A 27,234-nucleotide genomic window follows, 5' to 3' on the forward strand; every position below is an offset into this window, starting at 1 on the left:
TGATAAATAAAAGAAAAATATGCCATTTTGACATTTTAGTTCTTATTCTAGCACTTTTTTTTTCTGCCTTAGTGCTTTAGTGACTTCCTATAAAAAGTTCAGGGGACAAAAAAGTGACTCTTTTATTTCAAATAATGAAATAAAAATTTATTTTAATGCCCCAAAATAAGTGTTAATAAATATTTTTAAAACATATAATGCACAAAAATAAATTTTTGTTGAATTAAAGATGTAAATATTGAAAGAGACTAAATCACCAAGGTACTAGAAAAAAATATGGATAATTTTTTGATAGGAGTTTTCTATACCATAAAGGAACTGACTGATAAATCTAGCCACAGAAAAAGTCTATAGTAAAAGTCAAACAGCAAATTAAAAACTAAAAAAATGTTATATTTTAATTTTTATTATTTTTTTAAAGTTAATTTATTTATTTTGAGAGGGAGAGAGAACGTGCGTGGGAGAATGAGTGGAGGAGGGGCAGAGAGCAGGGGAGAGAGAATCCCAAGTGGGCCCTCACTGATAGCCCCAATGGGGAGCTGGAACCTGTGAACCGTGAGATCATGACCTGAGCAGAAATGAAGAGTCAGAAGCTTAACCAACTGAGCCACCCAGGTGCCCCCAAAACAAAAATATTTTAAACACCTCTTACAGAAAGTGTTATTTTCTGTAATATAAACACCGGTTATACACATCAATAAAAGATTTTATAAAAACCTCTACAGAAAAAGTAAAAAAAAAAAAATTAATACCAATTTACAGAAAAAGAAATACAAACACTAGTAAACACTTTAAATGTTTTTAAATCTAACTCATAAATTAAAAGAGCAAATCAAAATAATGATAAAATATCATTTTCACTTTTCAGATTGGAAAAAAGTTGTTCAAACTCAGTTTTGGTGAGGTTGTGGAAAAGCAGGAATTCTCATACACTGCTGTTACAAGTATATATTAGAGCAATGTTTATGAGGGGGGCACTTGGGTGCCTCAGTCAATTAAGCTGTCTGACTCTTGATTTCAGCTCAGGTCATGATCTCACAGTTCATGGCTTCAAGCCCCACATCGAGCTCTGTGCTAACAGGACAGAGTCTACTTAGGAGTCTCTCTCTCTCCCTCTCTCTCTGCCCCTCCCTCACTTGCATGCACAGTCTCTCTCTCTCTCTCTCTCCCTCTCTCTCTCTCAAATTAATAAACTCAAAAAAAAATGTTCATGAGGAAAAATTCTTAATAGCCATAAACATTTGAATTATGCAAATATTCTAGGAGATTATATTATGTATATTAAAATGAGTACAAAATACATGTAGAAGGCTGTTTATTGTAATATTTTTGAATAGAAAAGAAATTGGAAATAACCGAACATCCATAAATTAGGCACTAGTTAAGTACATTTTGTTAAATCTATAAAAGAAAATATTAGGTAGCAATTAAAAAAGATGATATAGCATAATATACTATAGTATAAATACCATAAAATCTCTGAGATATGGTATTAAGAAAACAAAGAAAATACATGGGAAACTGGAATGATATGATTTTCTCTGTATTTTTATTTATTTGTTTTTCCCTCTCTATTTTTAAAATGAAGGTATGTTGGTACATTTCTGTACATAAATACACTTGGACCTGTTTAACTCTGGGAATAGCACTGTAAGTTGAGGAAGAAATACTTTTCATTTTATATCCTTGTGTACCACTTTATTTTCAAAAATTTTTTACCATTTGCATGCATTTTTAAGATAAAAATAGCAAAAATGATTGTTCGGTGTTATAGAGTATAAGGAAAAAGAGTACCGCATTGCTCATCCCTCACTCTGTACTTGTCTAGACCTATTCACTGTTTCCATTTCCCCATCTATAAAATAACTGAATTACATTAGAAAGATGATATGTAAATTATCTTATAATTCTACAGTTTATATTTTTACGTCTTAAAAATCCAGTACAGAATAGTGGATAAATACATTTGAGATTCCAATACCTACTTTGAGCATCGACAGCTACTACAATGAACAAATCTCTATTTGGTACTTTGTAGACAAACTGTATTCATGTCTTTATGATGACAGAAAATGATGTATATTGCTGAAAATTTTGACAGGCTGAATAAACTAAATATACTCACTGTACAAGTAGTGCTTCTGGGTCTCAACAGGTCTCAGGTGTTGAAATATGCCAAACAAAACTGATCAGAAATGTATTTCTTATATGCTTTACTGCCAACTTCTAACCTTGGCCCAGCTGTTTTCTTGAATTTGTCATTGATATATGCTCTCAAATACACAACTTGAGTAGAACAAAAATGTCAAAATGGTTTATAATTTCAGGCATATATTGCCATACACACTCTTTAAGAGTACGTGATATTCTATAACATTTTAGTGCATGATTGCAAATTATAAGAAGTGCTCTGTATCTTTTTAATTTGTAGTACCTGAAGCTGCAGTATGATAATGACCTTCTTCCATTATGACTTAACATTCTGGTCACTTGGATAGTTGTTTTTAAAAGCAAAATTTCTCAGTCATGGTTTGGATGACAAATATTAGCTCATTTAAGTTATATAGTGAAGATTTTGTATTGTGTATTTTTCTGAGAAAGTAGTTCTTTCCTCCATTTCTGGTTGCCATGATTGTGATAAGAACAGCGCCATGATTCATTCAATGGTATCACTGATAACAATGTTGTGTTATCAATCACATCATAGTTTTGTTTACAAATTGGAATGGAGGTAAAGCCTATCAAAAATTGTATTAAGAGATTTTTTAGTTTCTCTGGTGAAAAAAAAAATTAAGCCCTCTCATCTAAAAACTTAATCATTTCTGAAAATGCTATTTGGCTCCATTTTTCAAATGCCCACAGTAGACTGTCTACTTCCTTGTGCATTTTTTCATATAGTATCAGCCTGGGTCATGGTAATGCTGTCATCTGTTATAGCAGCAAGCAATGGGAAAATAATAATGCTGTGAGTGTAATGTTGATTAGACACATTAAACTCAGGAAAATTCAATCAAATCTCATCAATTTCAATAATTTACTACTACACGTCCTTGTCTAGTTAGAGATAAACAATTTAATTTTGAATGAAGCATTTGGAGAAATTTCTACTTTGGAATGAAAGTAAAGATGAAAAGAACAGATTTCCTGTACTCACCTGAAATGGAAAGATAACTACATATTCTTGAAAAGTTCTGTGCTAAATCTTGGCCTGCTATGAGAGTAATACTTAAAAAAAAAAATTAAATCTAAAGATACTCAGTTTGACCGTCCACTTTCACTTATGGCCTGGATACACAGAAAAAGAGATAAGGGGGTGATGTTACTCCTAGAAAAAATGATTTGCCAAAAGGATACATGATAGTTCAAGAAACCCTGTGCCTCCTTTACTGATTCCTGTTACCAGAGCATGCAATGGAACTCAAAAGGAAAGCTAAGAGTAGCAATGAATCCAATCCCTCTGTGGCCAAACCAACTTTGTTTTTCACACACAGCAAGTTTGTTAAACTTTAAGGAGATACAGTTGAGCATTTTTAGTCCATTTCTGAGTGCTTACTATTGCTGTGTTTACTATCAGGATAAAGAGGAGAATCAATTGGTTGCCCTGAAGCATACCTCTTAATTATACATCGTTAATAGCTAACAGACGGCTCCTTGCTCCTCAACTCTAATACATATACACGTTGGGAGCACAATTCTGAGTAACCTGTAAGAATATGGAGATCAAATTTCTCGTACTCCAGATGTTCCCTTGACTGGATCCTTCATATTATTCAGCATTAATTTAGTTCTGGTATTATTTCCTCAGAAAGTCCACTCATGATCATTCCCCGTGCCCCCAGCCATTCTTCATCCTATTTTTTGTTATTGTACTTCTTGAATAGCACACACCACTTTCTAAACATATTTATGTATTTGTGAACTTGAAACTGCTTATGGTCTCTGCACATACACACACACTACCACCCCACTGCTGTATTAACTCCATGAGGTACAGGATCAGGGTCTTCTTGTTTAAAATGTTTGTTTGTTTATTTGTTTGTTTATTGTGAGAGAGACAGCATGCACCAGTGAAGGAGGGACAGAAAGAGAGGGAGAGAGATAATCTCAAGCAGGCTCTGCGCTGTGAGTGCACAGAGCCCAACCCCAGGCTCAATTTCACTAACCGTGAGATCATAACCTTAGCCAAAATCAAGAGTCTGATGCTCAACCAACTGAGCCCCAGGGTCTTCTTGTTTAGATCTCTATTTCCAGTGTCTGTGACTAGGTCTGACTTTCCCTATTGTATTAAGAGAGTGATCCATACCAGAGAGAACTCTGCAATTTGGTAGAAGGATACTTTGCTCTCTTTGGTTCTTCTAGCAACAAGAACAAGCCAAATTAGAATAGGTTAATTCGGGAGCACCTGGGTGGCTCAGTTGGTTAAGTATCCAACTCTTGATTTTGACTCAGGTCATGACCTCAGGGTTGTGGGATTGAGCCTCGAGTCTGGCTCTGGGCTCCCATACTGAGCATGGAGCCTGCTTGGGATTCTCTCTGTCCCTTCCTTGCTCTCTCTCTCTCTCTCTCTCTTTCCCTCTCTCTCAAAATAAATAAAGAAAGATAAAAAAAGAATAGGTTAATTCAATTAGTGTAGTTTGGGTGCTAATCACAGTTTTGTAAATCAAAATCACATTTTCACATTTAACTACATTACTATTTCAGAAAATATTTAATTTTCATTTTCACCTCTTATTTTATCCTGATTTTTTTGCTGGAAAGGAAGTCTAATACCTCTAAATTTTTATGTCCTATTAGCATACTATTATGTGTTAACCAGAACACAAGTGCACCATAAAAGCTGTAACTTAATAGAATTGTTCAGTAGATAAGACTGGTCATAATTCATATAACCACTCTACTAATTATCTATTTTTAAAATTCAAATTGTTGATTTATTGAGTATTCTTAAAGAAAACACACTTGTAACAGACCATAATCATGAGGTGGAAAGGACCAACAAATGCTTTCACTTCTATTCCATTTCTTTTAGGATTCGCTCTACTTCGCACCCTCTGTTGGCCCTCACCTTAATAGTAGTCTACTCCTTATGAGAAACAAAAAACACTGTCCAGAACTTGAGAATCGACTTGGAAGAAGTACAAAGAATGCAAATGTTTCAGGTGGGCAGAGCTGAGCTTAAATTCTGTCTCAGTCACTAACTGGCTACACAGAGTTCAAAACTGACCTTTCTGAGCTGAGCCCTGCATTTTCAATCTGGTCCTGGAAACTCACGACTTCCAGTTATGAGTATACTTAATGGCTATATATTTTTATAGATAGCCAAATGGATGATTCTCTAATAAAGACCTTGCCTATGCTAAATACAGAGAGAGATTAGTATAGCTAGTTCATGGTTTCAACAGCTAAAATCTAGCATAATGACTTTGTCACCCTACAACACTAAATTTCAGTTGCATACCTGGTTTACAGAATCTGGAGACAATCATGAAAAAATGATTCAGGTTATGAATAAAACTATTTTAAAGTTGTACTTTATGAGATATTTGGTATCTCAACACACATGGATTCACAAAAAAGCTGAATAATACCCAAGTCAGTTTTTAATTTTGCACTGCATCTGTGGAGTAACTGTAACCCTGTGAATTACCGAGTCTATGCCTCAAGTTTAGCGTTTATAACAAAGAGAAGTTTCAGTAGTTTAAAAGAATATGCAGGAGAATGACTCATGATTCCATTAAATCCATAAAAACACCAAAGAGCTAAGGCAACAAGTATTCTATAAATTCTGAGCAGATAAATTTTGTCAACTGCAGAGCAGAGAAAGGATCAATATGTGAAATGTAAATAAGCCTTCCACAGATATTTACTATAGAAAAATAAAGTTACTCTCTATAGTAGGTTGAATACTGTCCCTCACAATCTCATGTCTACCTGGAACCTCCATAATATGATTATTACTAGGAAATGAGGTCTTTGTAGATGTAATTAGTTAAGCATCTGGAGATGAAATCATCTTGGATTTAAGGTGAGCCTTAAATCCAATGACTGGTGTCTTTATAAGAAGAGGAGAGAACAGAGAGACAGAAAGAGGAAAAGGCCATATGAAGATGGAGGCAGAGTCTGAGCTCATGCTGCCAAAGCCAAGGGATACCTGGGGCCACTAGAAGCTGTAAGAGGCCAGACAGACTCTTACATAGAGCCTTCAAAGGGATGTGGCCATGCTGGACCTTGCTTTTGGACTTCTGGCCTCCAGAACGATGAGAGAATAAATTTGCTTTAAGCCATCCAGTTTGTGGCAATTTGTTACAGTCCAGTCATCCTAAGAAAGTAATACACTCTCTCTGTACTCCATAAAAGTAGAAGCTGACACAGCAGTTTCATGAGAGTAAATGGTGACCTCAAAGTCTCCAACTGATAAGGGCATAGAAGTATGAGGAAAGATCAAAGAGAAACTTACTGGGAGGTTGGGGTGATGGTTGCTAGTAGTCGTAACTCAACTTTAAGAGGAATATACTGCCCACTATTTAGAGTTGTTACCCCTTAAATCCTATGGAAAGATGCTATCCCAAAGTAGTGTAAACTCTTCTAATCCTATACTTACAAGAAAGCCAAAGACTGGTCTTAAACAGGTGCTGGTCATTTTTTCTTAAGAAAATGATGAGATAGGGGCGCCTGGATGGCTCAGTTGGTTTAAGCGTCTGACTTCGGCTTGGGTCATGATCTCGTGATTCATGAGTTCGAGCCCCACATTGGGCTCTGTGCTGACAGCTCAGAGCCTGGAGCCTGCTTCAGATTCTGTGTCTCCCTGTTTCTCTCTCTGCCCCTCTCCTGCTCTCTCTCTGTCTCTCTCTCTCTCAAAAATAAATAAACATTAAAAAATTTTTAAAAATAAAATTATGAGATAATAAATAAAAAATATTTAAAAATAAAATTATGAGATTTATATTTTTTAGAATCCAAAGTGAAATATTGACACAAATAAATAATAAATATTTTATGATGGTGCATGATCAATAGAACAAATATTCTTAAAATCATTTAAGTAAACATAATTTAAATCAGCTAACAAATTAAAAATTATTTATGCTGTTGAAGAACTGGATTCAGAAAAATAAATATACCCATTTCTGATCAATGGAAATTTAAGTATGACATCAAGTGACAAATATACAGGGGAAAAAATCAATTTCTTTTGGCCTAGGGTTTATCCTATCCTGACATTGGCAAAGACACTAATAAGTATGTATCACTTTGCTTGAGGCATCAGACCAGCATTATTAAAAATTATGTTTGTCTCCTAATATCCAAAATTAATCATTTTTTAAAAATAGTTCTGAACTCACCTATCCCATTTGCTATATAAATTTAAGACATCATAAAAGCAACATGTTTAGGTAATTTTCAACTCACCAATTTTTTCTGTAAATACCATTATGTTTCTATACTTGCTTAAATCTCAAAATTCAAAACTTACATTTTTTATCTTTAAAAAGTTATGTACTATAGTACAATCCTATTTTTATCTTCTTAACAAAAAAATGAGAATAGTAAATAGTGTGAAAGTTTCAAATACTTTAAAGAAAATATATTTTGAGAAATAAAATATTTATTCATACATTTTACCTGAAATATACAGAAATTCATATATTTAAAACATTAGAAATTATTTTCAAAAATTCCCTTAAAGACCCTCAAAATCATAAGAATGCTACATGCAGATATCCATCATTAAATGTTGCATGTTCAAATCAGGAAATATTGAAGGGATTATCCTTCTAGGAAGCAGCAACTATCAATTATTATTTTTCTCTTTTTTTTTAACCCAAGAGATATGCAGTAATCACTGACTATTGGTAAATGAAATTGTTTCTGTAGTTAGTACATTTTAGTTAGCCAACCTTCTGATCAATCTTCTAGTCATCAAATATTCTAAAGGTGGGAAAAAATGGTGCTTAAAACTCAGAGATGAGTTCATTTATATTCAAATTGTTTTCGGAGACTTGGTCTCTGAACACTGTATTAGCTCAGCAAGATGTAGCAGATTAAGGTATTTATTATAATCAGGTGGAAAGTTGTGGGTTCGGCTTTCGGCTTTGTCCAGCAAAGCCGAGGATGGCAGAAAGCATTACTCAAGACTCCATGCAAGTCAAGAGAGGAGAGAGGGAGGCTAAGGGAAATCTCCCTGAGCTGTGCTCAAACTCCCGTATTTACTGAGCATGCATTCAGGGAAACAATGTGCAATACGTCAGTGGGCTACATGCCAGTAAGAACACACTGAAAACGTGCAGAAAAACAAGTTAAGACAGGGTAAAATATTCCATGCAATAACATGGTCTAAGGAATTTATGAGTATAGGCAGGACCGAACCCCTAGATATACATTAACTAGGTAAGTGAAGTGAGTGCCCCCTAGATATACATTAACTAGATAAGCGAAGCACAACCCACAGTTTTCAGCAAGGCCAGGAAGCAGAGTTCTGCTTTGCAACGCGTTCCCTATAATCTCCTAATCCAGGACATAGCGATTTGATTTCCCACAAAAGTGAATACAGTTATGTCAATAGCTAGAACAATTTCCAATGAATGAATGAATGGATGAATCAAACACATAAAGGCAATGTTTAAAATGGATCAATATAAAAAATTAAAAAATAAATGGATCCATATAAAACAGTTGCTCTAAATATATAAATTATTAATATTAAATAGTTATATTTCAAATGAAAGAATTGAGGAGCTATTAAGTTATGGAGGAGCAAATGATTCAATTATAAATATTAGTAAGGACTAGGTTATGGAGTGTTTCTTAAATTCTTGGTTTTATTAGAGCAAATAATAAAAATGGTAGGGGAAGAAGGATCTATATAGTAGACCATGTTAAACATTTTAGTACATGGTTTCAGGGTAATATTATGATAATGAGGATAAAGGAAAAGGAGGAGGAAAAGAAAAAGAAGAAGGAGAAGGGCTAATTGTATTTTCAGTCTTTGGTGTACTGTCATCTCTAATATACAGATGAGCAAACTGAGCCTAAAAGCACACGGGGGCCTGCCCAATTTCTCATAACCAATAATATGGAATGCAGAAACTTAAATCCAGATCTTCTATTTGTAAACCTCACACTCCTTCCACCATCATGTATTGTGTCTTTGTTCCCTGAAATGAAAAAAATGTACTAAAATCCTTAAATACTATGGTTAAAATAAAAATCCCCCAAAATTAGTGTTGAGAGTGCCGTAATATTTACAAAAGTAAAAATCAGTTTTTTTAAAAAAATATTGTTGTTACATACCTTTATAGAGGACAAAATCCTCTTTGAATCACCCTCAATTTTTAAATAGAGATTACTGGCAGTGAGAAGATGTTCCCCAAACTGTTTTGTACCATGAAGGACAAAAATAAGAAATTACAGAAACATAGGAGAGCCTAATTTAGATAGGAGAAGTCAATGAAGTTCTCTCTGACAAGGTATTGTATAATAAATAATAATATAATACTTCATGGAATTTATAGTCTATCAGAGGAGAAAAACTTTCAACTAATAATTACATAACCACCTCTATATTTGCAACTGAGGACCATTCATTATCCTTGATTATTCACACAATTCCATACTTAACTCATTTATTCACAGAACTCCTCAGCCTGAAAACGATCTCCTTTCTCTTTTCAAGTTACTTATGTCTTATGTTTCATGTTATTTCAAGGCCTAGTTCAAAGTCTCACTTCTTACTTGCAGCTCACTGAGCTCTCATCTCCACGGAATATCTTTAGTACTTAATGACTTTTTCAGCAATGGCAAATTGGTTTCATCTTACATCCAACTTCCATCAGTCGGTAATGGTCGTCTAAAGTGTTGACTTCAGGAGGAGTCTTAGATCAAGTTCTGGGTTAATGGCAGAGAGAACCATGACAGATTGTGGTGATGTACTTCATGGGCACCGAAGGGAAATAGGAGGACATCAGATCCAGGGCATTTATTTGACAGGAGTGCTGATATTTTCACTTTTACAGCATTCGTTTGACACCACACCAAATCCAGGTCTAAAGCATGAATTTAATACTGAGGGTGACTTATTTTCTTTTATTTTTAAATTTATATCATGTCTCTTCAAGAATACTGGAAGATTCCTACAGTCAAGGACCATCTATATAACTCTTTTTGTCCATAGTGTCTAGGCCGGCCTTGCAAAGTAGGCATCTGCTGATGATAATGAAATTTCTTTTTTTTCATAATTCACTATGACTATTATTCATAAACTCAATTTGTCTCTTGGTTTCTCCCAAAAGATCATCAATGTCAAAACCATGTTAAAAGGACTCTGTAACATGAACTATAAACTTTAAATACATTGTCTTTGTCATCTCCAGGTTGAAATGAAACACTAGGAAATTGGTAATATTTAAGGGTTAAATATATGCCTATCAAATAATATAGTGGGATGAAGAGAAGATAAAGTAAATACACATTTTTAAATGGATTTAAACATTTTATAAAAATTCCAAATCTGTATCTTTTAAAATATATTTTGTATATTTAGTATGTCCTAAAATTTTTTTCCCGTTTTTAGTAGGCTGCCCTTCTTGCACATAATAAGTGTTGAAGAAATCCATGTCGATTGGAGTTACATTAGAGAAATAGTTCCATTTTACATTTCCCCCCTGCTAAGCAAATGTATTTATCATATTCCATAACAGCTCACAGTTTGTTATACATTAACTGCTCATTCTCTGTGCCAATAAGACTGTGCTGGAACAGCAAATGAATTTGGTGCGTTCATTTAAATGATTCTGCAAACCACAGGCTACCCAGTTGTCTAATGATAAGAGAGCCCCAAAGCCACCTGATCACCATTATACTCCTTTTTTTTTTTTTTTTTTTGGACTAGCATGGTCAGTACTGTCAGGATCCCGATGCTGAGAAGAATGAGAAGCAAAAGTATACTTCAGACATAATCATGAAAAGGGGCTTTATTAATTCAGGCACCAATGATGATGTGGCTAGATTGGAAGGAGAATGGAATATAGGGTCTGAAGTGCTTTATCTGCTCCAAGACCAATGCTGGTTTTGGCACTTCTCTCACTCTAGTGAGTTGCAAAAAAACAAGCAGGTGCTAGCAATCTGAGAGACCACATGCCAGCTACAGCTGCTTCAAACTGATTCAATTACATCTGCCTGAATAGTCCCAGGACATCAAACCAGTTGAAGAGATCCATAGGTTGCAAGGAGACCTAGTCTGTCCTGAGACAACCACCTGCAAATATCTCCAGGTTCGGATATGAGTGATCGTTCTACCCTGAGGCACAGGAAAAAAGACGGGTGGGGGCACAGGGAATGTGATTTTAATTCACTTTAAAATTAGAAATTGGTTGGAGAGAGCACAAAAGACCGCTTCTAATTTTCATGTTTAAAATCTGACAGTAGCTGAGGTCTTAAGGATACCTTGAAACAGCCTGGTTTTGTGAGAACATTTCCCAAATCATTGGGTACAGCACATTTACAGAACATGCTCTTGGGATCCGGACTTCGCTCCAAACCTTGTTTGTACAAAAAGGGGCCAAGCAGCTGGGAAATTCTGGAGTGGAGTGTGTCCTCATTAGTTCCCATCTGCCACCAGAACTCAGCTCATGGCAAGTTTGGCTAAGTCCTGGTGTACTCAGGTCCAAATGTGGGTCAGTTTTAATTACACTATACAGAATTCAGTGTGCAATTTTAAATCCTTATTATACAGCACAGAGGAATGGGCAGCTCTCCAGCTAATCAATTTTTTAAAAGTACATATATAAAATTTTTAAACCAGGGTAGACAGACAGTGGGTGGAAAAAAATCTTATAAATGAGTACAAGGGTTACTTAAGAGAATTATTTGTGAAATTAGGTCATGAGCAAGTTCTGCTTTAAAACCTCAAAGTGAGAAACAAACTGTTCCATGGGTAAGATACGAAACTTAAATAAGGTACAAAATGCCCCTTGCTCTGGTAGTTTGCATAAGCAACAAGGCTGCAGCCAGTTTATAGTAAACACCTACAGAAGCACTAGCTTTCCTGTAAGCAGAGATATTTCCTACACTATCATTCTTCACACCTCATCCCTTTCAATGTTTATCACTCGTGGCAGGAACTGTAAAAGGGGGGCAAAAAAATCACAAACTACCTGTTAAGAGTAAAACAAAATCAAAAATCAAGTATAAGGGAGAATGCACAGAAAGCGGAGCAGTGTGCACATGTGCTGAGTAGCAGACCCTGGGCATGACTTGGCTCTCAATGCCTTCCACACAAACTGGGGCCAGAATCAATCCATGCAGTCTATGTTCAGAATCCATCCTGTCCAAAGGCTTCATCAGGTGCGGAAGAGCTAAAACACTAAGACTTCAAAGACAATTATCAGTAAAAAAACATCAGGAGTGAAGAGGTAGGCAGTCAGTGCTGGGCATTTAGCAATAATAGCACAATGCACCATTTTCGAGGGATAAAATGTCCTTTGGCACAAGCCCTAATAATGACACACACAAAAAAAGGAAGAACTTCCTCGAAGTATTCTGGGAGCTTGTGACTGAGTTGTTATGAAGCTCATCCATTCAAAATGCAGCCTGGAATTATGTGGGTTCAAATACTAGCAATTTAACATGTACTAGCTGTGTGATCTTGGACATATTGCTTATTCTCTCCAAGTTTAAGCTTTCTCACCTATAAATGGGAAAAGTAACATCACCTAATAGATTGTTGTAAGGACTATCAATAATATATATAACACATCTGAAATACAAAAGTCACCCCATAAATGTTAACTATTAACCCGACTGTTATGAGTTAAATTGAGCCCTCTCCTCTAACAAAACAAAACAAAACAAAACAAACAAAACAGGTAATCAAACTAAAATAAGATAGAGGGGGTCCTAATCAATATGAATAGCGTCTTTATAAAAAAAAAAAAAAAAGGGAAATTTGGATACATAGATCAGCATGGAGAGACGATCATGTGAAAAGACACGGGGAGAAGATGGCCATCTATACATCCATTAAGAGAAAGACCTGGACGAGATGCTTCCCTCACAGCCCTCAGAAGGAACTGACCCTACCAAAACACTGATTTCAAACTTCTGGACTGGGAGAATATGGATTTCTCTTGTTTAAGCTGCCCTAGCAAACTAATACCTAACTAATTAAAAATTTCATTAATCATCAATGTTTACTTTGACTCATCATGATCAAAACTGTACACTTGACATCAGGCAACACAACTTTATGAACTCTGCTGAGTAATGGTCTATTCCATATATTATCTAGTGCTTTTCCCCTTCTTTTTTGATTGTTGTTCAGGCAGATACTGTTGCAATATAAATAGGATGACAGGAAAAAAAGATGTTTACCATAATTAAGATCATCTAGTTTTTATTAAAGATAAGTAAGGGAAAATCATACACACAAATTCATAATCCACTTTTCTACTGTTGAAGGAGTTTGCATAGGAGAGTATCAGGATATTTTACCACACTAATTTCCTTCTCAAGAAAAAAAAAAAAAAAAAGCCTCACACAGCCATTTACTCATTGCCAACCATGTTCCCTACATCTGAGGCCGCTTACATTGTGACACCCTTCCCAACAGAACCACGTTCAGTTCACTAGGATGCATATGAGTCCATGGTTTAATGGGGAAGACTGGTTCTTCCCTGTTTGCAAGAGATTGTTTTCCTGGAGTTGTATCAACAGACCTTCCATTGAAAGGCACATTTCCATAATACAGACATTGAAGTAGATGGGATTATCCTAATCCTAAATTTTTCTTTAAACAGCCCCAGTCTTCTACAGACATGTAGCATGTATAGTTAGAAATGGTGAGTCTAACCATGGCGAACTGAGATACTCAACCACCATCACTGAAGATTTAACTTTGCCAGAATTAATTTTCTTGATGAGTGAATCCTACACTTCCTCCCAATTCCTATACAGCACATCATAACAACTTTTATATTTTAACAAGAGGAGAAAGAAGAAAATTAATATGTAGGGAATACTGGGAATACTAGTGAATGTTGCACGCTAAATAAAGCATTTTGTATACCTAATCTACTTTAATCCTCACATCTATCATTGAAAAGGTAGGTATTCTTATCACCATATTTTAGACAAAAAATGAGGTTTAGTAAGGTCAGGTAACCTTCCTCAGGTCCCACAGCTACTGAGCTTTTGGACTAGGATTTCAATGCAGGCTATTTGGACTCCAAAGCTCCTAAATTCAAATTCAGGCAAGAGATTTAGAATCCAGATATCCTAAAAGGTATTTGCAATCCAGGGACTCCTTTAAAGCATCTGAAGTCACAAAGATAGTAAATGTCTTGCTAAACTTGACTCAATTTATCCTCTTTAAGAAGATATCAATTATTCACAAACACAAACTGAGAAGCTTTAATAAGCTTAGATAAAATTAATACCATTATAAAAATACCTGTCGGTCTTTTAGATTCAGTACTATGATAGCATTTCTTATGGTTAATATTCTTGCAACTTGACCTAGTCCATTTACTTCCTGGAGATAAACAATCAGCTCTCAAATCACTAGTAAGAAGATATTCCACATGAGGTATCTCACACTAGACCAAAAATCAAGAGTCAAATTTACATCTCTCACCCTACTGGGCTGTATAACACTGACAAGTACATGAATTTTTTCTGAGCTTCTTTCCTCACCATGGATATAATAAAGATGTTTGACAGATGACCATTAAGGTCCCTTCAAGTTCTAACACTGTATGACATTTAGAATCTCTTCTTAGATATAAGAAGCAGAGGTAAAATTGGATAAAACCTCTAAAACAATCTATGTGACAATGACCAGGCCAGGATCTCTGCTTTCAGGCAATTAGATGTCTTTCTTCAGTATCTAAGTTATAGTAGTGGTGGTAGTGATAGAAATAATAGTAGTATAGTTAAGATTTATTGGGCATTTGCTATGTGCAAATCATCAAACTAAGAATTTTACATGTATTGTCTGATATCTAACTTGACACAACACTATATGAGGTAGACACTATTATTTTTCCAATTTTCCAAAGAAGTCACAAAGGAACAGAAATATTAGATATGTTGACTGGGTCCATACTCATGATAAGTGATGAAACCTAAAAGAGTTCTAAACATATCTTTGCTTCCTGTACTAGTCTGTATGCTCTCTGAGGACAAGAACTTTGCTTTATTCATTTAGCTTAGCACTGTGTCTGACAAATAGTAGGCATCCATTTACTGTGTAGAATAAAAAGAAGAAAGAAAATGAGTAAGGGAGGGTGGAAGGGAAGGAAGGTAAAAAGAAATTATATTTAGACATTCTTAATAAATGTTGATTTTCTTCCTTTATTTCTTTAAATCTAACATCACAGAAAAATCTGTAATTATGCCCAGGAATCCTGGTGCTTGGTGATTTCTCCTTCCTGGGGATTCCATACTATAATTTCTGGTACAAGTCAGTGAAACAGCTACCGTTATCCGGTTTAGTAATCTAGCTAATCAATGTTCTTACCTCATCTCTTAATTTCTAATGTTGAGACTAAAAGAAGAATATAGTTTATTCTACCACACTAAGCTTCAAGGAAAAAAAAAAAAAAAAAGAATGTCCTTGATACTGGCCTCTCACCAACTGGTGTAAACTACGGTGAAAGAAAAACTGTTCCCAGAGGAAAGGTACTTCCAAGCCTAACAGTACCTATGAATAACATTAATTAGTGGTACCAAAAATTGAGAAACATAAAAAAAGAAAAATGTTTTGATGCACTAGATAGACATTGGCTCTTTCTGCACCCTCTGCCATTGTTACGTGACTGCCGAATGCCACACAAAATGGATCTCGAGAAGGGCTTATCCAAGCAGGTCTTAACTACCCCATTTTGACTGTACCTCTACTTGGCTTTATCTCTACTTATTTACAGTTAGAATTTAGTGAATAGCAGAAACCATAATTATAAACATGTATACAGTAAACATAGGACCCATTACTTAATGTTTAGCAAAAACAGTTACAGATTTTTAATATAATCTGATCTTATCTGACCTGAAGAAAGTTAACATACATTTTACTTTTGTGTTTTCAGTGAGGTAGAGATTGGGAATGAGGGAGACGGTGATGAAAGAGAGACAGAAACAGAAAGAGAGAGAGAGAGAGATGAAGAGAAAGTGATTATTCAGGGAACCCATGGCATTGATCATACAATGCAGAAGATTTGTTTATTCCTATGCTGCAAAGTATTTCTAAAGTTACCAGTAACTTAGTCATTGAATGCCTCAGCATTGTGCAAAAAAAACAGGTATAATATACTTTTCTCATACTCAGCAAAAATATATTGCAAATCGTGTTATGTAAATTCTTAATTATAATGAGGATCAATTCTTACATATTCATTTCTCATTTTAAGGACAGAATTTATCAGTAGTCTCATCTCTGTCTAATCAGCAATATGAGAACTAGAAGTCCAGAGACCCATTCAGAATATATAAGAAGTAACAAATTTCTAACACTCTCTATTCCTCTGTTTCTAATACAATTCCAGACATGTTTTATTCATATATACCCTCATTTCTTAATGACCACCTACTATGTATAAAACATTATAAGTTGATTATTAAAAAAAAAACTTAGATGGATCAATAAAAAGAAAAGATATACAAGTTCTAAGATTTTGTTACTAAATACTAATGGAAACTCCTTAGGCTTTTTTTAAAATATAGTACTCTTAAGGAGAATAATGCAAATTATTTGAATAAGTTTTCAATATCAGGAATTTGGGACTACCAAATAAATTATTTACTTAAGGACGTTTTTTATATTAAGTTGACACTTTTTATATTGCATTTAAAGAGCTTCACCTAATTAGTATAAGACGCAGTTTCTCATAGCTTTTCTACACTAAAACTTTAGATATTTATCAGAAAATAGAGCTATTGACATCTAAAACATCAACACTTGGGAAAAAATACCAGGTGACAATGATTTGATGAAAGTAAATATTAATATTCCAGCCTTAAAATCCTCACCTGGATTTTAGCCCCTTTTCTAGGACTGCCACAAAGTAAGTTTTACTTTTTTTTTCCTCTCTCACTTCCACCCAACTGCAACAGATACATGCACAAGTCAAGAAATCATCTTACAATATACCCTTAAATTTTCTGAATATGCCCCATGTGTCCACTAATAGCCAAATGCTTTCAAATCTGTTCAGCTAAATGGATCAATAACTACATCCAGCCTCATATAGTGGGGTTGCCAACATGGTGAAACTGAGCCAAACACAAAATGTCTCTACCAGGACCAAAATCATTATCCACCCAGTAATCTAGAGAGATCGACTTTCCCAGGTATCCCTTAGAGAAGTTAACATACACATTATCTAGGACAGTCAACAGCTAGTTGAAAAAAAAAAAAAAAATGAGACTCAGAACGAAGGATTTGGAGAAAATAATGAGTTTTATAATAAACCAATGTAATAGTTCAAGGTCTATATCAAGTAGGAATCCTTCACACTCAGAGTACACAAAATACGTAACAGCACGAGCAAACTGCTAACAAGCTTCTCTGTGCACTCACTCATATGACACAGCTGCAAGAAACAATTGAGCAGGTGCAACCAAGCTTTTGAGAATTCCTGCCTGTTGCCCAGGAACCACAACACTGCACAGTTGAGATTTTAAACAGGTGCAAACATTTTTTTTTCCATTCCTGTAGTGCTTGAGACAGTGCAGCAGACAGTACATCTGCAACCACTCCTTACCTAAAACAACCACCACAGAAAATAAACTCACAGCAACAAAAAAAGTTTGAAAATAAAACAATAATGTCAAAAACAGTGGTTTTGCAATAGTCTCTGACCCCATATCAGCAGTCGCTTTAATAGAACAGTTCCATAAAATACTCTCTAATCTCTTCACCAGATGAATGCTTTGTAATTAAAATTATTCTGCCTCATCAAATCTTAGAAATGTTTATTTGATTCTTACAATAGAGTGAAATGCAAGGTATGTATAAAATGCACTCCCCTTTGAAGCTGTCAATATTAATAAGTACTCAAAAATTAACATTTTCACATTATGAAATCTGTAAGCAATTTTAAAATACAAAATTGTAATAACTTGCAAGTTCATACATAGATTTACATAACTATTGGTAATTCATATACATACCTGTGCAGCTATGGGGCACAGACAGGCGTGCAATCTATCAGGCACTCTGAAATGCAAAAGAAATATATCATATAAGTAAAAATTAATTTTCGAAGTGGAGTCAGTATTTATGCTGAGGCAGTCTCTGCAGAGAAGTAGAAAAGACTGCTGTCCTTAGAGAGGTGGGTAATTTTATATCTATATTTTCTCCAGATGATATTTCAGATCACCCCAAATTTATATGTGTGAATAAACACACACAAAGAGTCCCTTAGCAGTGTTATCAAAAACAAGTACCAGCAAGGGACTAAGACGCATCATGGCCCCTGAAACAAAATGTTTTCACTAGAGAACAAGGTAAACACTTAAAAATGATTTTTTTTTTTATTCTTTCAACACCATTGCTTTCCTAAAACAAATATGACACTACTCTCTAAAAATGAAACCACTCAGATTCATCTGCACTAAGTTTGGATTTAACACTTGTGAGGAAGAAAGGTGCTTTTCATAGGGCAGTCCACAAACAGGCATAAATAAATAAATAAAAGTAAGCCTTGAATGTTCATTAACTTCAGGTTATAACAGCAATAGAAATGAGTGTTGTTTACCTACAAGAGAGAACACTAAAGTCACACCAGATAGAATGCCCCAACCCAACACACTTTAAGAAAATTGCCAGTGATGTGGTATCAATACAGAAGGTAAAGGAAATTCTTCCGGCTCAGAGTATGCAGAGTTTACAACCAGACCTGAAACATATTTGTTTGTAGGTGGAAACTGTATTGCAACACGTAACCTCTGAGCTACTGTGACCCTTGAAAATATTTCATAATTCTTTCTGAAAGCAAACTGAAGTGTTTAATTTATATACTTCTGAACACAGTGAATGAAGGTAACATATTCAAGTCAGTAGGTCTACTGAGTTAACCCTTGCTGAAAAGCGTGTAGAGGAAATAATCCATTTGGATGGTGACTCAATGAAACACCATCTTCATACACTTCTGATGGGAGTGTTAATTGCTATAAATTTTCTGGAAAACGATTAGGTAATGTGTATCAAAATTTTTACTCAGTCGTTTCTAGTACTAGGAATCTATCTTACATAACTGGAAACCATAAATCTAAAAAAGAAAATCTGTATGATAGCAAAAAACTAAAAGCAAACTAAATGTCCAACAGTGGAAAAATAATTAAAGCATGCACATCCATGTAAAGGAATATTTTGCAACACTCCAAAAGGTAACTTGTGGTACTATAATATTATATAAGCATATAGGGTACCAGTTGCATAGACATACTGCAATTGTGTAGATGAGTACAAAAACAGAAAGAACACACAAAAATATTGAGTGATTATATCTGGATGATAAGACTATGGATAATTTTAATTTTTGCTTTTTTAGTTTTGTATATAGTTAAACTATACAGTAAACATTAGTTTTATAATAGGAAAAAATATTAGTTGGTAGGGTAGGAATAAAAGAAAAAAGTTACAGACTGCCATATGGAAATCATAAATCTAACCTTCATAAGTGAAGTAAATTAATTCAGTCACACATAAAATCCACAAAGTATACCTACAGTGAGAAACTCATTCACTGCTTCCTCAGAGGGGTACGGCCAGGGTTTCTTTCATCCCACTGCTTTAGAATCTACACCAGTAATTCAATAACACATTTTTAACCATCTTAGTTAAACTTCTTTAATTATGCAGAGTGAAATGATGGCAAGAACAATTTAGGACTGCAAATCTGTTCAACCTATTACAGACTAATTTATTCACTAAGTCAACAATATTTAGTGAGCATCTAGTACACGCAAAGGGTTGTATTTGGCATTATGATATGCTAACAGATAAAACAGAACATATCTTACCCTCATAGAGCTAACTATGTAAAAGTGCTAAAAAATATGTTCACACACCTTCCTATTAATTTTGCTGTCAATCCAACACTGTTCTTAAATAAGAAAGTCTTAAAAACAAACAAAAAAAACAAAATAAAAAATATGTACATATAGCTCATATAACACAATACAGTTTAAGGTATTTAAACATCTGTATTTAAACAGATATGGTACATTTTATTTTTTATTTTTTAAATGCTTATTTTTGAGAGAAAGAAAGAGAGACAGAGGGAGAGAATGAGTAGGGAAGGGGCAGAGAGAGGGAGACAGAAGATCTGGGGCAGACTCCGTGCTGACAGCAGACAGCTCGACGTGAGGCTTGAACTCGCAAACCTGTGAGATTATGACCTAAACTGAAGTCGGATGCTTAACCAACTGAGCCACCAAGGCGCCCAGATATGGTACATTTTAAAACAAGAAAGCATATATCAGACATCTCCTTTCATATTAGTGTACAACAACTGATACTTAGGTAACATTCAAGAAAATGTCATGAGTACATGAGTGTGTATCACTTATAAAATACCCTAATAAATTAAGTGTTTAGTTTTGTTTCTTATGTGATCTATTTTTTGTTAATACAGAATTATATAACAGGAGACCAGTTATGAAGGCATATTAACCCAACCTCAGATGCCAGATGTCTAACTAAGCTTGTCTCAGATTATGTAAGGCCACACAAAACATATGCACAATTATTAACAGCTATAGTTATTTATTGGCAACTAAAGTAAATAAGTGGTTACTTGCTAACCTTGCCAAATGTACTGTTACAATACTACCAGGGAAAGGAAAGGAGATAGGAGTGGACAGACTAAATGCTGAGGGGATCTCTAACAGCAGAAGGTGGTGATGGAGGTGGGTAAGACCATTTTTGTTGTGCAGATAAAGTGATGCAGCAGAGTTTCTCTTAATAGCAGCTCAGCTTCCTTTTGGCCTGTAAGCATAATGAAACCATCATGTGCCCTTCTGAAGCAAGTGACACACGATGGTTTTGAGGTTCGGTCAATGGGGTCAGCCTGTGTGAAGTGGTGCCAAGAATGGAGAGAAGCTACTCATATGACCAATTATCTGTAGTTCTGTCCAGAGTTCTGGACAGCATGAGAGTTATATGAGGTAGCACGGTGGTTACGAGATTAGCTTTTGCCATCAGACAAACCTGCAATTGAATTCCAGCTCCCGCTCTTCAACTGTGTGGTCTTGAGCAAGTGACATTTTCCCTGTCTGTCAAATGAAGATCATGTTACCTACCCTATAGGATTGTTTGTGCCTATTACATGTTAAAGGCATGTAATGGAACCAGCACAGTTCCTGCTATAAAGTAAGCATTGCTGAAGGGAGGCTATTAGTTTGGCCCTAGTTGTGTGAGAAAAAGAGAGGATGTCTGTCCCTTTAAGTTAAAGTGGTAAACTAAACAGCGAGTACGGAGATAGAAAGAAAGCTTACTCAAGATGTCACTCTATATTCCACAGCTCATCCAGGAGCCAGTATGGATGTTCGCAGAGTATCTCTGAATCAGGAAAACACTGTAACAATAGTAATAGCCACAGTACCCAGCCCTAACCAGCTTTTTAAACCACCATTCCTATTACTGAAGAGGAAGGCAGTAGGATCTCAGTAATATATGCCCATTTTTCTGAGTGAAAATGAAAGTTTATTTTCCATGCTTAGCTGAAACAATCCAGGAAATAGAAAATAAGGATGACATAAATGTAATTATTCAACTGGAATTAGGCCAAGGTGTTGTGGGCCCTTAACAATAACATGCGGCAGAATCACCTTTTCATGTTTTCTAAAGAGACCCTGCAAATGACCTGAGCTCACATAGAATACAAAGTTTGCAAATATAATGAAAAATATTATAGTCAGTTTTTCTCTCATGGTTTGGAATATGTAAGTGAGTGTATAATGATGTTGTTATGACAGTCCTGAGTTCTGTTTTGATTTGGAGGACAGCACAGATCTAGAACTGTTAAATGGTATCTTGAGAGTCCCTAGAATGGTTTGGGTCACATGAGGGTGAAGTTGCTATCAGCACCATTCCAGATGGAGATATACTATAGAGGATTTGTGTTAAGTTCTTTTTACTTGCAGGCTGGCACAGCTGTATTCCCCAGTGGGGACTGAATAAGTCCAATTCCATGCTGTGAAGTGCAGGAAAGTTTATCTTCCCTCTATACTGGTTAGGCCTGACTAGACATGGAAGAGGCGGGTAATCGGTGTTGCCTCCTGGGCCATTAATAAATTGAATAGCTAATTCATTTAAGGCACTGAAAAGGGCCTCAGCAGGGTCTGCAGGGGACAGTGGCTCCATAAAAGAACTCTGAACCTAAATTAGACTGCAGACCATTTCCCCAATGACCTAGTGAACATCCTTAGGAACATCTTAAGTGCTTTACATTTTAAGTTTGACCTATTTTGAGAAATGACATTATGTGATCCAAAATATTTTTATTTTATTTCATATGTGTTTACTTTTGGACCCACTACCGAGCTGAGCTTGGTGCTCTATCATTATTACATTGTTATTATAAAATGTTGAATTTAATCATCAATAGAGGCAATTTAATTTTTAAAATCGAGGTGCCCCAATTTCTGTGGTTTTATCTGAACAGAAAGCCTATGAAGAATAAGAGGAATTATAATTTTAAAAGTAGACTCAAAAAACTAGTTAATTATGCTTATTTTTATAAATTACTAAGCTAGATTTAGCCCTTCACACGTAAAAAAAATCTATCTTCCTATCAGAAAGAGGAAGTATGAGAAGCAACAGTTATCTATTTATCTATTCTGTGAAATGGAAATAGATAAAGGGTAATAAGGAAGGAAAAGGGAACCATACAATAAACACCCATTAACCCAAGAGCACAGCAGGTCTGTCTAGACCTCCGGTCAGACCAGCTATAATGAAGCCACCACCTGTATGAAAACCTAAGCTTATAAAAAAAAAAAAAAAAAAAAAAAAAGTGAGGTTTGACTTTTCTAGTATTAATGGCTACCACTTAAAATGAAACAATATCAAATTTTATGTATAAACATGATGAATTTGAACTCTCACATAGAAGCCTGATCTATAATATATTATAAATAACTCTATTCTGTAATCCACTCTTCACAGTTTATTAAGGAGAAAATAGTTTTATTAAACAGATGATACCTTAAAATTTAAATTCTTTAAATCAAAGTTTAAGAGCTAGTCAAGAAAATGCACAAAACTAGAATTTAGATAAAAATTGAGAATTATATCCTCAAATATAACTTGACATTATGATTACGGAAAGAACTTATTCTTGGACAATGTGAAAATTCTACTGACCTGCATGTACACATCCCTGGGGTATCAGTTTAGATATTTTCTTCCTCCAGAGTCTGAAGCCCTGTCCTTAATCTTGTCATAATAATCATAAGACTGCATTGTAATTGCCTTTAATATAAGACATGGGAACAGGGGTTTTGTCTCATTCATTGTTACATCTCTAGTCCTTAGTACAATACCTAAAAAATAGTAGGTATGGCTTAAATATTGGTTAAAGAAATACTGAATGAATTGGGTTACCATCTGTTCCCGATGATTAAGAAAATTTACACTGCATAAAAAAATTAAGGAATTACATTCCTAAACAAATTCTTTTTCAACTTTTAAAGGACTAACCTTCCAAACCTCTTTTTACTTTCCCCTCCTACTTTTCCTCTTATTCTGCAGAAAACTAAATGATGACAATCCTAGTCTCAAATATTCACAACAGATTAGAAAGCCTGGTTGGTGTGGCCCCAGGGTGGGCAGGGGAGAATGCTCCAAATCCCTCTTGTCTACAGACACATTGAGTCATAGTGCCCTAGAAGATTTCCGCAGTCCCTGACCAACTGCGTGCTTCTATTCTCTCTGAGAGGCCACCTCCAACTATTGTTTCTGAGACAGATCCTGCCATTATTTTATTCTTTTGTAGCATTTATAACAGTTTGGATTATTCATGTGGTCATGGGTTTATGTGTTTATTCTCTCTTTCCCCAACTAGGTTGTACACTCCATAGAGGTCACATTATTTAGTTTGGCACTCCACATCCAGGGTCTAGTTTTGTGCCTGACACACACAAAAACACTCAATTACTATTAGTCAGATGTATAAATATGAGGCTTGGAGCAGCAGGTTTCAATCAAAAGAGACTGTGAAATCTGGTAGGTAACAGCTACCCCTACCATTGTTTTTTCTACATTCCAACTCTGTCTACCACTTGGAAACCTCAGTGCTGTAAGAATGCTTTAATTATAAATTCCATTCAATCAACAGCAAGTCAGGAAAACTTCAGAAGCAATTCTAGGTAGGCTGAAGGTGGAATATCTAGGAGAAGGAATGGAATTATAATGAGAACAGCAACCACTTCCAATTAAAAGTTTGGGGTTTGAATTCCAGCTTCCTAAGTGTGTATCCTAGGGGAACTTACATAATCTCCCTAATACTGTTTCATCTTATTTAGAATGGGGGGATTTTATCTAAAACACGGAGTTTTTAATGGCAATTGAATGAGATTATATATATGAAAGCAGCTGGTAGTATAATTTATGGCATTTAGGAAAAGGGGCTGGCTACAAATTAGTTCCTTTGCATTGGCCAGCCAGTCTGCAGCAAGATAGAGAGATGATTTGACTAAAAGCCCAGGAACAGACATTTTGGATGGAGAAAAATGGAAGAAACAAGAGCTCAAAGGCAGAATAAAAGCAAGTAGGTGCTAAGGACTATAACTAAAAAAAGCATAAGACAGACTAGTAGGACTATAACAACAGAAATGGAAAAAGATTTTAACATGATAGAAAAATTGCCAAGAAATCTATTAGCTTTTCACTTACGTGATACAGCATTCCCCACATATAAATAAAATAATTGCCACTCTTACAGTTAGGAGAAAAATCGACTGAAATGTACATTAAACACATATTAGAGGTTTAACATTCTTCACATGATTTCATGTGCTGGAAACTCAGCCCGTGTAAATATAGCCACGAACTTTATTATTTACTATGATAAAGTAACAGCATATCCTCCTGTATGTACTACCTGCAGAGGTATAAAAGGCAAATGTGTACTTGCTCTTTAGGTACAATTACAAGGCAGCACAATGTAGAAGTAGGACCTTTCTTTGCATTCTGTGCTTATCAGACAGTGGCTACCATCACTGAAAAAGAAACAGTATCATGAAAACTTCATTAGAAATTCTTTTTTCCACTCTTAGGTGCTTTCATTTTTCTCACTGCTCTAGTGAGTGACTTATGTCAGCTCCCTTGTTAAAACTGTTTTCTAAATCAGTGTCTTTCTCATCCGTGTGTGTGTGTGTGTGTGTGTGTGTGTGTGTGTATTCTTTGAACTGTTCTTACACAAATCAAAAAAGAGAGTAAGAGGTCTTAGATGCACTGCATACCAAAAGTAACCACCATGGCTCCATACTTGCACCTCAAGGAATGCTGACCTGGTGTCAAAAAGTTTACCAAAAGAGTCCTTTTGAGTTTATAGCATTTGCCCACCTGTGGTGATAAAATGTTTTCTAAAGTCTATGTTCTCTTCAAGACTGTCATCTTCATGAGGGCTGAAATCGTGTCTATTTTTCTATCTTTCATAGCATCACGACTTCGTTCAGGGATAGGCACCCAATATACAGCCATTGAATATTTCATTCACTTATTAAACAAAAATTTATTGAGTATTTACTATGTACCAGTCATTTCTCTCGATAGCAAAGATACAGGAATGAATAGATGAAAACTTCTGGTCTCATTGAGATTACATTTTTGTGTGGCAAGTGACAATAAGCAAGAAAAAAAAATAAAATATATACAATAATAGACAATCATCCATATTATGGAATTAAAATAAAGCTAGGAAGAGGAAAATAAATGTTGGGATGGAGGAATTGGGGGGTAAAATTTTAGAAAGGGTAATGGGTGATGATATCATTGAAAGATCACATTCAGGTAAAGACCTGAAATAAATCAGGGAATGAGTTAGGAAGATATTCTTAAAGAACAGGTATTCAAGCCAAAGAAATAGAAGTCGAAAGGCCTTCTAGGAGGAATATACTCTTCTGTTTCCTATAAAATGTCAGGCTAGATTCATAGAGGAATGTTCCTTTTATAACCCAGAGGTGCTACATTTAAAAGAGAAAACACACAAACACATATACAAACAGAGTCTTTTAAATATTTGATCTCACAAGAAAGAAATTAAAATTCCAAAAAGATAGAAACAAAAAGGAATATAAAGGACAGGGCATTTGGCATATTACTATGATGCTGCCACAACACTCAAGGGTTTTATGCAATTCAGTAATTGCATATTCAGTCAGAGACACAAAGCAAGTTTATGATAACTGCAATCATAGAGAATGGCAACCAAGTAAGATACCTGGACTACCTAGAAGAAGCAAATCTACTCTGCTAGAACAACTTCAACAAAGCATACTGCAATGAAAAAGAACTCACATAGCAAAAATATCAAACACATGAAGAAAGGTTTTCCCATAAATAAGTCAGAAGATACAAAAGTGCTTTATATTAAATATGATCAAGTTAGAAAATGAACAGAGCACAGTCTTAAGAACTGAAGTAACAACAGTAATCACAGATTTAGTGGGGCAAAATGTTTAAAATGCTAAGAAATTTAAAAAGAAAAGGGTGAAAATAAGGAGGAAAAACCTAAATAGGTAGATTTGATTAAAAAATAAAGAGATTCTGGGTGGCTCAGTTGGTTGAGTGTCCGACTTTGGCTCAGGTCATGATTTCATGGTTCATGAGTTTGAGCCCCATGTCGGGCTCTGTGCTGAGAGCCTAGAGCCTGCTTAGGATTCTGTGCCTCCCTATTTCTCTGCCCCTCCCCTGCTCATGCACATGTGCTTGCTCTCTCTCTCTCTCTCTCTCTCTCTCTGAAAAATGAGTAAACATTTAAAAATTTTTTTAAAATAAAGAGATTCATAGAATTGAATTTTTTTATTAAAATTAAGGTCTGAAATGAGGCTATACATCACATTAGACGCAGCTAAAGGAAGAATTACTGAACTGAAAGATAATTCCAAGGAATTTACTCAGAATAAAAGGGTGAAAAACATAAAAAAGACATTAAGGAATACAAGAGACAGAACAAAAGATCTAATATATGTCTAAAAAGTATTTGAGAATGAGGGTAGTCTGAATTTTAA

General features: G+C 35.1%; 1 protein-coding gene across 41 annotated transcripts in view; it reads right to left on the reverse strand.

Annotated features, from left to right (window-relative positions):
* Positions 1–27,234, reverse strand: part of ZBTB20 (zinc finger and BTB domain containing 20) — a 785,665-nt gene that overhangs the window by 562,828 nt on the left and 195,603 nt on the right. For all 41 annotated transcript variants that reach the window (XM_078453036.2, XM_060640810.3, XM_060640799.3 and 38 more), the window contains one exon: positions 18,166–18,211. The gene's annotated coding sequence lies outside the window, so the exon portion shown is untranslated. The remainder of the gene's footprint in view (positions 1–18,165; positions 18,212–27,234) is intronic.

This window comes from Panthera onca, chromosome C2 (assembly GCF_046562875.1).
Source record: "Panthera onca isolate mPanOnc1 chromosome C2, mPanOnc1 haplotype 2, whole genome shotgun sequence".
Taxonomy (NCBI): Eukaryota; Metazoa; Chordata; class Mammalia; order Carnivora; family Felidae; genus Panthera; species Panthera onca.